Below are 16,333 nucleotides of genomic sequence, written 5' to 3'. Positions count from 1 at the left end.
TCACCGCGTGGGATTCAAAAGGCCCTGGCTAGGGGTTTAGCCACATGTTTATATTGCCCTACGTTCTGGTAAGCCTCTCAAATTTAGGGTGCTTTGGTGGTGGTGGTCCCTTGAGTCACGAATAGCTTGTACATACTGGTCCTGCTGTACTTCACCATTGAGTTCCTTCTTTTTGTGTGTGACACGCCGTGATCTTGTGGCTCTTGGTGCGGGAAGCTTCAACACCTACCCCCTTGTCATCTCCCTACGAGGATCATCAAAAGGCCCTGGCTGGGGTTTGCAGCCGCAAGCTGGTCATTGCTTGCCATCCGGTAAGCCTCCACCTTTTTATCTAGTGGTGTCGATCATCGCATATGTTTCCAACAGTCTATTCAATACTGAAGAACTTGCTTGCAACGATTTTTTGATTGACACAAAGACTCTTTTTGCCAGTTATTCATTTTATTCCTCTTTCATTTAGGGGTTTTTTGCATTCACAATATTTTCAATATAATTTTTTTTGGGTATCAACTGTTTGTTTAGTTTAGTTTTTTATTAATAGCGCAACATTCTTCCTGTTCCTTACGTGATTTGTGTTTGTATGACACTGTCATGTTGCAGCTTAGCTAGTTATTTTATATGTTAAAGCGCGGTATTTCCTTTTCTGTTAATGGGTACATATGGGTGGCACTGATGGGTACATATGGGTGGCACTGATGGGTACATATGGGTGGCACTGATGGGTGGCACAGATAGGTGGGCACTGGGCATGGATGGGCACTGATGGAAACTGAGGGGTGGCACTGATGGACACTGAGGGGTGGCACTGATGGACACTGAGGGGTGACACTTGTTTATTTACATTTTTTCCAATCAGTGCCCGTGTTGCCAGTCAGTGCCCATTTGTGGGCACTAATTGGCATCTATTGTGCATATTTTTTTACATATGGATGGCCATGGGGGGTGTACCTTGCCATCCACATGTTTACCTTGCCTTGCCATCCACATGTTTCCTCCAATCCCTGGTGGTCCTGGCGGCTTCCCTGTGGTCTAGTGTGGGCAACCGAGGGGGGGGGGGGCTGCGCTGATAAACAATCAGTGTGAACCCCCACTGTCAGGAGAGCCGCATCAGATATCCGATCGTGTGTACAGGGCTTTAGTCTTTAGTCGCATCCCCCTGCTGCATGGCCCGCTCCTGTATGAGCTAGTAGAGTTGGGTGCTCAACTTGTAGCCCTCCAGCTGTTGCGGTACTACAAGTCCAATCATGCCTTTGCCTTTGGGAGCCATACTTGTAACTGTCAGCCTTGCAATGCCTCATAGGACTTGTAGTTTTGCAACAGCTGGAGGGCCACAGGTTGAGCACCCGTAGACCTTCATTGTACTTAGATAACCCTATGTTTCAGGGTGCTTTGGAATAAAATGGAGCCCTATACAAGCACCTCTTGGTATCTGCTACTTCAAAGTGTCAGTTTAGTCATTAGACATCTTCTGCAGAACTGCTTTAAAACAGTCCTTGCATCAGAAAGGGGTTGTAAAGGTTAGCTTTTTATTTTCTAAATAGGTTCCCTTCTAATTTTTTTTTCTTTGTCTGAATTTCTCACTTCCTGTTCCTCCTCAGTAAGCTTGCCCCCATCATCTGAGCCCTTCTGGCTGGGGGGTTAGTCAGTGTGCTCGCCCCTTCCCTTGAGACTACATGCGTCTCCCCGCAGGGATGTAGTACCAAGGGAGGGGGCGAGCATGCTGACTAACCCCCAGCCAGAACGGCTCAGATGATGGGGGCAAGCTTACTGAGGAGGAACAGGAAGTGAGAAATTCAGACAAAGAAAAAAAAAATTTGAAGGGAAATCGAAGGAAAAGGTAAGTGAACCAAAAATGCACTAGCTTAAAGGAACCTATTTAGAAAATAAAAAACAAACCTTTACAACCCCTTTAAATTCTGTAGCAAGTCTCATGCCGCGTACACACGACCGTTTTTTGGGTTGTAAAAAATGTTTTAATGGTCTAGAAAAAAAGATTTTTTTTCAATCCGATTGTTAAAACGGCCTTTGCCTACACACGATCGTGAAAAAAAAATTCTCTAGCAAAGCGCGGTGACGTACAACACGTACGACGGCACTATAAAGGGGAAGTTCCCTGCGGATGGCGCCACCCTTTGGGCTGCTTTTGCTGATTTTGTGTTGGTAAAAGACGATTTGCGCTTTTCTGTCTGTTACAGCGTGATAAATGTGCTTACTCCATTATGAACGCTAGTTTTACCAGAACGAGCGCTCCCGTCTCATAACTTGCTTCTGAGCATGCGCGTTTTTTTCACGTCGTTAAAGCCCACACATGACCATTTTTTACGACGTTAAAAACGACAATGTTCAAAACGTTGTGAAAAATTAGAGTGTGTTTGAAATTTTTAATGGCCATTTTTTACATCGTGAAAAATGCTCTGGAGCCCACACAGGATCGTTTTTAATGACATCGGGCTAGATTCAGAAAGAATTTACGTCGGCGTATCTATAGATACGCCACGTAAATTCAAAGCTGCGCCGGCGTATCTTCTTTCTGTATTCAGAAAGCAAGATACGCCAAAATTAGGCTAAGATCCGACTGGCGTAAGTCTCTTACGCCGTCGTATCTTAGGCCCCATACTCACGAGCAAACATGTCTGCTGAAACTGGCCCGCAGGCCAGTTTCAGCAGACATGTTTGCTCGTGTGTGGGCGCGAGCGGGCCGAATTCCAGCAAACATTTGCCCGCCGGGCCTTTTCCCAGCAGACAAATATTCCTGGACTTGTTTTAAAACAGCCCGCTGGAATTCAGCCCGCTCGGACATGTACGGTCGTCAGTACAGACCTACCGTACATGTCCAGCCGCCCGCCGTGCCTCGCATGCGTCGAATGACTTCGACGCATGCGTGGAAGCATTTTAAAGGCGGGCCGCCCACGTCGCCGCGTCATTGTCGCGGCGACACCGCGTCATCGACGCGGCGACACCGCGGACACGCCCCGCGTATTGTTTACGCGCGGACTTCTGTACGATGGTGTGTACAACCATCGTACAGAAGCCCTCTGGCAGACATGTATGGTGAAAACGGTCCGACGGACCGCTTTCACCATACATGTTTGTCCGTGTGTACCCGGCCTTAGTTGCATATTTACGCTGGCCGCTAGGTGGCGCTTCCGTCGATTTACGCAAGGAATATGCTAATTAGGTAGATACGCCGTTTCAGAAACGTACGTCCGCCCGGCGCATTTTTTTACGTGGTTTACGTTAGGCTTTTTCCGGAGTAAAGTTGCACCTGCTATATGAGGCGTATCCTATGTTAAGTATGGACGTCGTTCCCGCGTCGAATTTAGAAAAATTTACGTTGTTTGCGTAAGTCGTTCGCGAATAGGGCTGTACGTAAGTTACGTTCACGTCTTAAGCATTGACGATTTGCGGCGTAATTTCGAGCATGCGCACTGGGATTCTTTCACGAACGGCGCATGCGCCGTTCGTAAAAAACTTCAAATACGTTGGGTCAAAATCAATTTAAATAAAAAATGCCCACATCATCCACATTTGAATTAGGCGGGCTTACGCCGGACCAAATACGCTACACCGCCGTAACTTAAGGCGCAAGTTCTTTATGAATACGGAACTTGCGCCCAAAGTTACAGCGGCGTAACGTATCTGAGATACGTTACGCCCGCAGAAAATTACGCCGGGCTATCTGAATCTAGCCCATCATTTTTTACATCCCGAAAAATGGCCGTGTGTACGCGCATCAGTCTTGATGTTATACCAGACTTTGGTCAGTCAGTAGGAAGAAGCATTATGTGGGGAGTAGCTGACCAAGGTGCTGAAATGAGAGCTACATGCCTTTGTAGGGTTTGTTGTCTGGACTGAGAATATTGCAGCCAAAGGATCATCAGAACAATTAAGCGTCTATCACTAGTGAGCTGATGACCTGAAATAAAGGTGCATATCCAGGGCTGTCTTAATGAGAGGGCACACCTGGGCACTGCCCAGGGGCCACAGCTGCATGGGGGGCCCCTGCCCTTTCCCCAAAGCAGCTGGTCCTTGAGCCCGGGCTGCCCCTTTACATCCCAGATATCTCCCCAGCACTCTGAACCCTAGATATCCCCTACCTCCTACCTACTTGATTTCTGTTTACCTGCACTGTCTCCATTGTAGGGGCCCCAGAGCATTACTTTGCCCAGGGGCCCATGATGCCATTAAGACGGCCCTGTGCATATCAGGTTGCTTTTTGCAGGGCAATAACTCACTGCTTCAAGCTTGGACCAACAATGGTATTTCTGTGGCCCGTCGGAACAAGACAGGCAAACCAAGCAACTGCCTGGGGCCCCCAAGAAGGAGCCTGCACGCCCGTCCACTCTGGCTGCTGTTGCGAGGGCGGCATGTGTTGGTTCGTTCCACTTCCACCGAGGGGGTGGGGGCTTTCCTCACTGAGGGGGGAGAGAGAAGGCAGAGGCAGCCTGAGACTGTGGACTGTCCCGCCCCCGCCTATCCAGGGACAGAGAGAATGTAGGGAGGCGGGACAGACACTGCTGAGAGAAGTGAGAGAAGGTCGTGGGGGAGGAGCTGCAGAGACACATGGAGCAGAGGGAGCAGAGAGACACATGGAGCCATGCAGGGGAAACCGAGAGGACACTGACAGAAAGTAAGTGTCTGATTCTGGCACCCAGCGCTGCCAATGTACCCAGTCAGTCCCCACCACCGCTGATTACATCCCCCCCCCCCAGCACTGACACTCATTCCACCCTCCACCAGCACAGCCAATCATCACCAACTCCGCTGGGGACACCTGCTGATGGGGACACCTGCTGTTGGGGGGACATTGATGAGGGACACCTGCTGTGCGGGGGGGACTCTGATGGGGACACCTGCTGTGGGGGGGGAACTCTGATGGGGACACCTGCTGTGGGGGGACTCTGATGGGGACACCTGCTGTGGGGGGGGGGGACTCTGATGGGGGACACCTGCTGTGGGGGGGGGACTCTGATGGGGACACCTGCTGTGGGGGGGACTCTGATGGGGACACCTGCTGTGGGGGGGGGGACTCTGATGGGGGACACCTGCTGTGGGGGGGACTCTGATGGGGACACCTGCTGTGGGGGGGACTCTGATGGGGACACCTGTTGTGGGGGGCACTCTGATGGGGACACCTGCTGTGGGGGGGGGGGACTCTGATGGGGGACACCTGCTGTGGGGGGGACTCTGATGGGGGACACCTGCTGTGGGGGGGACTCTGATGAAGGACACCTGCTGTGGGGGGGGACTCTGATGGGGGACACCTGCTGTGGGGGGGGGGACTCTGATGGGGACACCTGCTGTGGGGGGACTCTGATGGGGACACCTGCTGTGGGGGTGGACTCTGATGGGGACACCTGCTGTGGGGAGGGGACTCTGATGGGGGACACCTGCTGTGGGGGGACTCTGATGGGGACGGGTCTCTGATGGGAACACCTGCTGTGGGGGGGACTCTGATGGGGGACACCTGCTGTGGGTGGGACTCTGATGGGGGACACCTGCTGTGGGGGGGACTCTGATGGGGACACCTGCTGTGGGGGGGGGGGACTCTGATGGGTACACCTGCTGTGGGGGGACTCTGATGGGGACACCTGCTGTGGGGGGACTCTGATGGGGACACCTGCTGTGGGGGGACTCTGATGGGGACACCTGCTGTGGGGGGGGGGACTCTGATGGGGACACCTGCTGTGGGGGGGGACTCTGATGGGGACACCTGCTGTGGGGGGGGAATCTGATGGGGACACCTGCTGTGGGGGGACTCTGATGGGGACACCTGCTGTGGGGGGACTCTGATGGGGACACCTGCTGTGGGGGGGGGCTCTGATGGGGGACACCTGCTGTGGGGGGGGGGGGGCTCTGATGGGGGACACCTGCTGTGGGGGGGCACTCTGATGGGGGACACCTGCTGTGGGGGGGGGGGGGCTCTGATGGGGGACACCTGCTGTGGGGGGCACTCTGATGGGGGACACCTGCTGTGGGGGGGGGGAGGTGATGGGGGACACCTGCTGTGGGGGGCACTCTGATGGGGGACACCTGCTGTGGGGGGGGGACTCTGATGGGGACACCTGCTGTGGGGGGACTCTGATGGGGACACCTGCTGTGGGGGGGGCTCTGATGGGGGACACCTGCTGTGGGGGGGGGGACTCTGATGGGGGACACCTGCTGTGGGGGGCACTCTGATGGGGGACACCTGCTGTGGGGGGGGGGGCTCTGATGGGGGACACCTGCTGTGGGGGGCACTCTGATGGGGGACACCTGCTGTGGGGGGGGCACTCTGATGGGGACACCTGCTGTGGGGGGGGGGACTCTGATGGGGACACCTGCTGTGGAATGGGAGGGGGAGGGGGGAGTAAGAAGTATGTTGGATTTAGTTATTTTGCACTTTTTTTATGTATAGTAATTGATTTTATGGTACAGTGGTGTTTTTTGCAAATGTTCAATTGTTGAAAATGTTCAAATTTTATGCACATTATATGCAACAGCAGTATTTGCACTGTAAACATTTTTTATTTATATAACGTACGGGTGAATTTCTAACTGTATCGCTATGCTGTGGTTCCTGTAGGCTTTGCGTGCGGGGGGGGGGGCTTATTTTTCTGCCCAGCATGCACCAAGAACCCAACCCTGAAAAGGAAATGTTATCCTGCTACACTACTTTGGGGGTCATTCCCCATCATCCTTAGAGGGGGAGGGCTACAATAAAGAAATGTGGCAGGGATAATGAGAGCTAATTAGAAAGAAATGTCCAAACTTTCAGAAGGTTGTCCTTTATTGTCCGCAGGAGTATCTCAACTCCAGACTCCGTCTCCACTGACGCATTTCACTCCTATAGGGATAGTGGGGGCTCCTCATAATGGTCACCACATGTGTGCAAACCTCATCATTGTCATATCCAGCAAGCCAATACTGTATATCCTGTGTAAGACTGAACACTGATGGAGTCTACCTGAAACTGAAAAGTACATTGTAGGTAGAGATCAGTGGCGGCGCGTCCATAGGGCCGCCCCCCCCCCCCCTCCCGTAGTCACACAAAAAAAACGGGCCCTTTAAAAACTTTTAACTGCAGTTCTGGCGGCCGTCTATAGAGGGCGCTGCAGCCCCTCTCGCAAATAACATACATTCATGCATTGTATTGCACGAATGTATGTTATTGTTGGTTGCCAGCTGCCTGGTCTATTCAGATAACCGGACATAGGGCGCCGATTACCTGAATAACGGCAGCTGGTTGGCTGAGTGGATAGGCTGCTGGCAGCTGGCTCTGATAGGCTTTCCGAGTACAGCCCCCTGGCTCTCGGATGTCTATCATCGGACTGCAGCCCCCCTGCGTTCCTTGGATAAGACTGACAGCCGTTTCAGCCAATCATGTTCCCGGATTCTGGTTATCAGGAACCTGATTGGCTGAAGCGTCACCAAGGCGGAAGAAGACATCGAGGGAGCACATGGAAGCTTCAGGTAAGTGCATTTTACAGGGAACAGTGGCGAAAATTGATGGGCACAGTGGCTACAATTAATGGGCACAGTGGCGACAATTGATGGCATGGCACAGTGGGGACAAGTGATGGCACAGTGGGGACAATTGATGGCATGGCACAGTGGGGACAATTGATGGCATGGCACAGTGGGGACAATTGATGGCATGGCACAGTGGGGACAATTGATGGCATGGCACACTGGGGACAATTGATGGCACAGTGGCTGCATTTGATGGCACAGTGGCTGCATTTGATGGGCACAGTGGCTGCATTTGATGGGCACAGTGGCTGCAATTGATGGGCACAGTGGTGACAAGGTGACGGGAAAGGAACGAGGCGCAATGATATGATCACTCCGGTCACAATGGGGAACGCGGATTATTAATCTTCTCCCTATGATTTCAAAGAGCTGCAGCTGAATTTCAAACGGCGCTGTTGTGACACAAATACGCCAATCAATATGCAAATCTATGGAATCAGAACACGACTTACGCTTTTTTTTTTTTAGAAGAAGGTAAAAGCTTGTGGTGATTTCTATTTTGGAAGAACGGTCTTGGATGCCCAAAATGGGGCATGGGTGATGGGTGGGGTGCCATTAAAATGCGGGCAGGGCTGTATGGGTGTATCTGACACAAGGCCTGTCTTTTCATGTACAGCAGTTGGCGTTTCCTGAAGCAATGCATTATAAAAATTAATTCAACAGAGGGTTGGGGGATTTTCCCCTTATCAGAATCTTAATGAAAAAAAAACCCAACCCATGCGGTGTGCTAGGCCTTGTGTGCTCTATATTACCAAAAGTATTGTGACACCTGCCTTTACACGCATATGGACTTTAATGGCATCCCAGTCTTAGTCCGTAGGGTTCAATACTGAGTTGCCCCCCCCTTTGCAGCTACAACCGCTTCACCTCTTCTGGGAAGGCCGTTCACAAGGTTTAGGAGTGTGTCTATGGGAATGAATGACCATTATTCCAGAAGAGCATTGGTGAGGTCAGGCACTGATGTTGGACAAGAAAGCCTGGCTCACAGTCTCCTCTCTATTTCATCCCAAAGGTGTTCTATTGGGTTGAGGTCAGGACTCTGTGCAGGCCAGTCACTTCCTCCACCCCAAATTCGCTCATCCATGTCTTTATGGACCTTGCTTTGTAAACTGATGTGCAATCACGTTGGAAGAGGAAGGGGTCGTCTCCAAACTGTTCCCACAAAGTTGGGAGCATGAATGTCTTGGTATGCTGATGCCTAGATAGTTTCCTTCACTGGAACTACGGGGCCAAGTCCAACCCCGAAAAAACAACCCCCCACCATAATCTCCCCTCCACCAAGTGATTTGGACCAGTGCACAAAGTAGGGGTGCAACGGATCAAAAAACTCACGGTTCGGATCGTTCCTCGGATCAGGAGTCACGGATCGGATCATTTTTCGGATCAGCAAAAAAAAAAAATTTCCCCCACTGTAATACGCACATCTCCCCCCCCCCACTGTAATATCCACACCCCCCCCCCCACTGTAATATCCACACCCCCCCCACTGTAATATGCACATCTCCCCCCCCCCCACTGTAATATCCAACCCCCCCCACTGTAATATCCACATCTCCCCCCCCCCACTGTAATATCCACATCTCCCCCCCCCACTGTAATATCCACATCCCCCCCCCCACTGTAATATCCACATCTCCCCCCCCCCCCCCCACTGTAATATCCACATCTCCCCCCCCCCACTGTAATATCCACATCTCCCCCCCCCACTGTAATATCCACATCCCCCCCCCACTGTAATATCCACATCTCCCCCCCCCCCACTGTAATATCCACATCTCCCCCACTGCAGTGGTGTCACCCAGTGCAGAATAAAATGGTGTCACCCGCATCAGTACAGACCCCCCCTCCTCTCAGTACAGAGACCCCCCCTCTCAGTACAGAGGCCCCCCCTCCTCTCAGTACAGAGACCCCCCTCCTCTCAGTACAGAGACCCCCCTCCTCTCAGTACAGAGACCCCCCCTTCCTCTCAGTACAGAGGCCCCCCCCTCCTCTCAGTACAGAGACCCCCCTCCTCTCAGTACAGAGACCCCCCTCCTCTCAGTACAGAGACCCCCCCTCTTAGTACAGAGACCCCCCCTCCTCTCAGTACAGAGACCCCCCCTCCTCTCAGTACAGAGACCCCCCCTCTCAGTACAGAGACCCCCCTCTCAGTACAGAGGCCCCCCCTCCTCTCAGTACAGAGACCCCCCTCCTCTCAGTACAGAGACCCCCCTCCTCTCAGTACAGAGACCCCCCCCTCTTAGTACAGAGACCCCCCTCCTCTCAGTACAGAGACCCCTCCTCCTCTCAGTACAGAGACCCCCCCCTCTTAGTATAGAGACCCCCCCTCCTTTCAGTACAGAAACCCCCCCTCCTCTCAGTACAGAGACCCCCCTCCTCTCAGTACAGAGACCCCCCTTCCTCTCAGTACAGAAACCCCCCCTCTTAGTACAGAGACCCCCCTCCTTTCAGTACAGAAACCCCCCCTCCTCTCAGTACAGAGACCCCCCCTCCTCTCAGTACAGAGACCCCCCTCCTCTCAGTACAGAGACCCCCCCTCTTAGTACAGAGACCCCCCTCCTTTCAGTACAGAAACCCCCCCTCCTCTCAGTACAGAGACCCCCCCTCCTCTCAGTACAGAGACCCCCCTCCTCTCAGTACAGAGACCCCCCCTCCTCTCAGTACAGAGACCCCCCTCTCAGTACAGAAACCCCCCCTCCTCTCAGTACAGAGACCCCCCCTCCTCTCAGTACAGAGACCCCCCCCTCCTCTCAGTACAGAAACCCCCCCTCCTCTCAGTACAGAAACCCCCCCTCCTCTCAGTACAGAGACCCCCCCCTCCTCTCAGTACAGAGACCCCCCTCCTCTCAGTACAGAGACCCCCCCTCTTAGTACAGAGACCCCCCCTCCTCTCAGTACAGAGACCCCTCCTCCTCTCAGTACAGAGACCCCCCCTCTTAGTATAGAGACCCCCCCTCCTTTCAGTACAGAAACCCCCCCTCCTCTCAGTACAGAGACCCCCCCCTCCTCTCAGTACAGAGACCCCCCTCCTCTCAGTACAGAGACCCCCCCTCCTCTCAGTACAGAAGCCCCCCCTCTTAGTACAGAGACCCCCCTCCTTTCAGTACAGAAACCCCCCCTCCTCTCAGTACAGAGACCCCCCTCCTCTCAGTACAGAGACCCCCCCTCCTCTCAGTACAGAAACCCCCCCCCCTCCTCTCAGTACAGAGACCCCCCTCCTCCCAGTACAGAGACCCCCCTCTCAGTACAGAAACCCCCCCTCCTCTCAGTACAGAGACCCCCCTCCTCTCAGTACAGAGACACCCCCTCCTCTCAGTACAGAAACCCCCCCTCCTCTCAGTACAGAGACCCCCCCTCCTCTCAGTACAGAGACCCCCCCTCCTCTCAGTACAGAGACCCCCCCCCTCCTCTCAGTACAGAGACCCCCCCTCCTCTCAGTACAGAAACCCCCCCCTCCTCTCAGTACAGAGACCCCCCTCCTCTCAGTACAGAGACCCCCCCTCCTCTCAGTACAGAAACCCCCCCTCCTCTCAGTACAGAGACCCCCCCTCCTCTCAGTACAGAGACCCCCCCTTCCTCTCAGTACAGAGACCCCCCCCCTCCCAGGTAGTACCGGCAGACACCCCCCCCTTGGGCAAGACACCCCCCCTCAGGTAGTACACACACTCCCAGCGGTGTGTCCCACGAGTGCGGGCTCCTCTGTGGGTGTAAACAGAGGAGGGCCGCTGCCGGGTGTACCAAGATGGCCGCAGCTCTGGAGCTAGGCCGAAGCAGCGGCCATAACGTTAGGAAAGGCCGCGGCTTCGGCCTAGCTCCGGAGCCGCGGCAATCCGCGGATCACAGTGTGTGCCGATCCGAAGGGGGTGACCTGTTCGGATCACCGATCAACTGTGATTCGTTGCACCACTAGCACAAAGCAAGGACCATAGGAGGATGAGGATGATGAGGACAGTGAGGAGGATGATGGGGACAGTGAGGATGATGACAGTGAGGAGGAGAATGGGGACAGTGAGGAGGATGATGAGGACAGTGAGAAGGATGATGAGGACAGTGAGGAGGATGATGAGGACAGTGAGGAGGATGATGAGGACAGTGAGGAGGAGGATAAGGGACAGTGAGGAGGATGATGAGGACAGTGAGGAGGAGGATGAGGACAGTGAGGAGGAGGATGAGGACAGTGAGAAGGATGATGAGGACAGTGAGGAGGAGGAGGATGGGGACAGTGAGGAGGAGGATGGGGACAGTGAGGAGGATGATGGGGACAGTGAGGAGGATGATGGGGACAGTGAGGAGGATGATGGGGACAGTGGTGAGGAGGCTGATGAGGACAGTGAGGAGGATGATGAGGACAGTGAGGAGGATGATGAGGACAGTGAGGAGGATGATGGGGACAGTGAGGAGGATGATGAGGACAGTGAGGAGGAGGATGAGGACAGTGAGGAGGAGGATGAGGACAGTGAGGAGGAGGATGAGGACAGTGAGGAGGATGATGAGGACATTAAGGAGGATGATGAGGACAGTGAGGATGATGAGGACAGTGAGGAGGATGATGAGGACAGTGAGGATGATGATCAGGACAGTGAGGAGGATGATGGGGACAGTGAGGATGATGATCAGGACAGTGAGGAGGATGATGGGGACAGTGAGGAGGATGATGGGGACAGTGAGGAGGATGATGAGGACAGTGAGGAGGATGATGGGGACAGTGAGGAGGATGATGAGGACAGTGAGGAGGATGATGGGGACAGTGAGGAGGATGATGAGGACAGTGAGGAGGATGATGGGGACAGTGAGGAGGATGATGGGGACAGTGAGGAGGATGATGGGGACAGTGAGGAGGATGATGAGGACAGTGATGTGGATGGGGACAGTGAGGAGGATGATGAGGACAGTGAGGAGGATGATGATGACAGTAAGGAGGATGATGGGGACAGTGAGGAGGATGATGAGGACAGTGAGGAGGATGATGAGGACAGTGAGGAGGATGATAGGGACAGTGAGGAGGATGATGAGGACAGTGAGGAGGATGATGGGGACAGTGAGGATGATGAGGACAGTGAGGAGGATGATGGGGACAGTGAGGAGGATGATGAGGACAGTGAGGAGGATGATGGGGACAGTGATGTGGATGAGGACAGTGAGGAGGATGATGACAGTGAGGAGGAGGATGATGATGACAGTGAGGAGGATGATGGGGACAGTGAGGAGGATGATGAGGACAGTGAGGAGGATGATGGGGACAGTGAGGAGGATGATGACAGCGAGGAGGATGATAGGGACAGTGATGTGGATGAGGACAGTGAGGAGGAGGATGAGGACAGTGAGGAGGATGGGGACAGTGAGGAGGATGAGGACAGTGAGGAGGATGATGAGGACAGTGAGGAGGATGGGGACAGTGATGTGGATGAGGACAGTGATGAGGATGGGGACAGTGAGGAGGATGAGGACAGTGAGGAGGATGATGGGGACAGTGATGTGGATGAGGACAGTGAGGAGGATGATGAGGACAGTGAGGAGGATGGGGACAGTGATGTGGATGAGGACAGTGAGGAGGATGATGACAGTGAGGAGGGTGGGGACAGTGATGTGGATGAGGACAGTGAGGAGGATGATGACAGTGAGGAGGGTGGGGACAGTGATGTGGATGAGGACAGTGAGGAGGATGGGGACAGTGATGTGGATGAGGACAGTGAGGAGGATGATGACAGTGAGGAGGATGATGACAGTGAGGAGGATGGGGACAGTGAGGATGATGGGGACAGTGAGGAGGATGATGAGGACAGTGATGTGGATGAGGACAGTGATGTGGATGAGGACAGTGAGGAGGATGATGAGGACAGTGAGGAGGATGGGGACAGTGATGTGGATGAGGACAGTGAGGAGGAAGATGAGGACAGGGAGGAGGAAGATGAGGACAGTGAGGAGGATGATGGGGACAGTGAGGAGGAAGATGAGGACAGGGAGGAGGATGATGAATACAGTGAGGAGGATGATGGGGACAGTGAGGAGGATGATGAGGACAGTGAGGAGGAGGATGAGGACAGTGAGGAGGAGGATGAGGACAGTGAGGAGGAGGATGAGGACAGTGAGGAGGAAGATGAGGACAGTGAGGAGGATGATGAGGACAGTGAGGAGGAGGATGGGGACAGTGATGAGGACAGTGAGGAGGAGGATGAGGACAGTGAGGAGGATGGGGACAGTGATGTGGATGAGGACAGTGATGTGGATGAGGACAGTGAGGATGATGATGAGGACAGTGACGAGGATGATGAGGACAGTGATGTGGATGAGGACAGTGAGGATGATGATGAGGACAGTGAGGAGGATGATGAGGACAGTGAGGAGGAGGATGGGGACAGTGATGAGGACAGTGAGGAGGATGAGGACAGTGAGGAGGATGGGGACAGTGAGGAGGATGATGAGGACAGTGAGGATGATGATGAGGACAGTGAGGAGGAGGATGGGGACAGTGATGAGGACAGTGAGGAGGATGAGGACAGTGAGGATGATGATGAGGACAGTGAGGAGGAGGATGGGGACAGTGATGAGGACAGTGAGGAGGATGAGGACAGTGAGGAGGATGGGGACAGTGATGATGATGATGAGGACAGTGAGGATGATGATGATGAGGACAGTGAGGAGGATGATGAGGACAGTAAGGAGGATGATGAGGACAGTGAGGAGGATGATGAGGACAGTGAGGAGGATGGGGACAGTGAGGAGGATGATGAGGACAGTGAGGATGATGATGAGGACAGTGAGGAGGAGGATGGGGACAGTGATGAGGACAGTGAGGAGGATGAGGACAGTGAGGATGATGATGAGGACAGTGAGGAGGAGGATGAGGACAGTGAGGAGGATGAGGACAGTGAGGAGGATGGGGACAGTGATGATGATGAGGACAGTGAGGAGGATGATGAGGACAGTGAGGAGGAAGATGAGGACAGTGAGGAGGAAGATGAGGACAGTGAGGAGGAGGAAGATGAGGACAGTGATGAGGATGATGAGGACAGTGATGTGGATGAGGACAGTGATGAGGATGATGAGGACAGTGAGGAGGAAGATGAGGACAGTGATGAGGATGATGAGGACAGTGAGGAGGAGGAAGATGAGGACAGTGATGAGGATGATGGGGACAGTGAGGAGGAGGAAGATGAGGACAGTGATGAGGATGATGAGGACAGTGAGGAGGAGGAAGATGAGGACAGTGATGAGGATGATGGGGACAGTGATGAGGACAGTGAGGATGAGGACAGTGATGAGGACAGGTGAGGATGGTGGAGGAGCTCCTCCTGGTGGTGGTGGGATGACTCATCTCCGGAGTCCCCTCCTCCTCCTCACACAGCCCGTAGTCTCCTCTATAGGGGATCTTGCAGCACTCCGCTGACAGCTCCGGGAAATAAATGATTCTGCAGGATGGGACGAGCTCCGCGGACGGCTGTCGGAGGGTGTAGGCAGAGCCCGGTGTAGCATGGAGATCTCCTTCCCCGGGATGTCCGGATCACTGAGTGAGCGGAGTGCCGGGCTCTGGTCACACGGGGCTCCGGGGATGGTCGGTTGGTGGCATTCCGGGGAGCTGTGAAGGTGAGTCCTCCGATCACACGGGATGCCGGAATGTCCAAGGTCAGGGAAGAGAGAGAAGACGTCCCATCTCTACTCTGCATACCAACTTCTCTATCATCATCACCCTTGTATTGTGTCCTCCGCATTTATCACATCTTCCCATCAGATCACCGCCATGGCATGGGGCTCAACACAGCGACTCCCCCCCCCCCCCCCCACTCACTTCCATTCTTTCCCTTTTTTTTTTCTGTTTGTTTCTTTTTTTCTCTCTCATCTCAAACTTTTCACTTTATTAGTCTTTCCTCTTTTCTTTCTTTCTTTCTCTGTCTTTCACGCCACCATCTCTCTCTCTCTCTAATCCCCCTTTTCTCTTATTGTATGTTCTCTCTCTCTCTCCCTTCCCCATCTTTCGTTCTCTCTTTCCTCCCAGCCAACCATTCATCCATCCTCTCACCCCCCCTTTTTTCTCTTTCTTTCTTTCTTTTTTTCTTTCTTTCTCTCCTTTTTTCTTTCCTCCTAGCCATCCATCCTTTCTCATTCTCCTTCTTTCTTTCTTTCTCTGTTCTCATGCCACCATCTCTCTCTCTATCTCTCTCTCATTCTCCCTCCCTCTCATCTTTTCTTCTTTCATTTTCTCTCTCTAATCCCCCTTTTCTCCTATTGGATGTTCTCCCTCTTCCCCCCTTCCTCTCTCTTCCACCTCTCTCTCCCTTCCCCATCTTTCGTTCTTTATTTCTCTTTATCACTTCATTCTTTCCTCCCAGCCAGCCATTCATCCATCCTCTCCCACCTCCCCCCTTTTTTTCTTTTTTTCTTTCTTTCTTTCTTTCTTTCTTTCTTTCTTTCTTTCTTTCTTTCTTTCTTTCTTTCTTTCTTTCCTCCCTGCCAACCATTCATCCATCCTCTCCCCCCCTTTTTTTTCTTTCTTTCTTTCCTCCCAACCAACCATTCATCCATCCTCCCCCCCCCTTTTTTTTCTTTCTTTCTTTCCTCCCAACCAACCATTCATCCATCCTCTCTCACCCCCCATTTTTTTATATTCTCTCTCCTTTCTTTCTTCCTTTCCTGCCAGCCAACCATCCATCCTCTCACCCTCTTTTTGTATTTCTTTCTTTCTCTCTCTCTCCTTTCTAATTCTCCCCTCTTTTCTTTCTTTCTTTCTTTCTTTCTTTCTTTCTTTCTTTCTTTCTTTCTTTCTTTCTTTATTTCTTTCTTTCTTTCTTTTTTTTCTTTCTTTCTTTCTTTCTTTCCTGCCAAC

The 16,333-nt window shown here is 53.0% G+C and overlaps 1 protein-coding gene across 3 annotated transcripts in view; it reads left to right on the top strand.

The window, feature by feature from the left end:
* The window catches only part of PHACTR3 (phosphatase and actin regulator 3), a 173,558-nt gene that overhangs the window by 23,784 nt on the left and 133,441 nt on the right, over positions 1-16,333 (top strand). The window contains exon 1 of one of the 3 annotated variants that reach the window (XM_040331573.1): positions 14,877-15,096. The exons of the other annotated variants lie outside the window; for them this stretch is intronic. The gene's annotated coding sequence lies outside the window, so the exon portion shown is untranslated. Of the gene's footprint in view, positions 1-14,876; positions 15,097-16,333 lie in introns of those variants that run through there. 3 annotated transcript variants of the gene reach the window in all.

Source organism: Rana temporaria, chromosome 12 (assembly GCF_905171775.1).
Source record: "Rana temporaria chromosome 12, aRanTem1.1, whole genome shotgun sequence".
In the NCBI taxonomy this organism is placed as follows: domain Eukaryota; kingdom Metazoa; phylum Chordata; class Amphibia; order Anura; family Ranidae; genus Rana; species Rana temporaria.
This window is presented reverse-complemented; position numbering and strand designations above follow the sequence as displayed.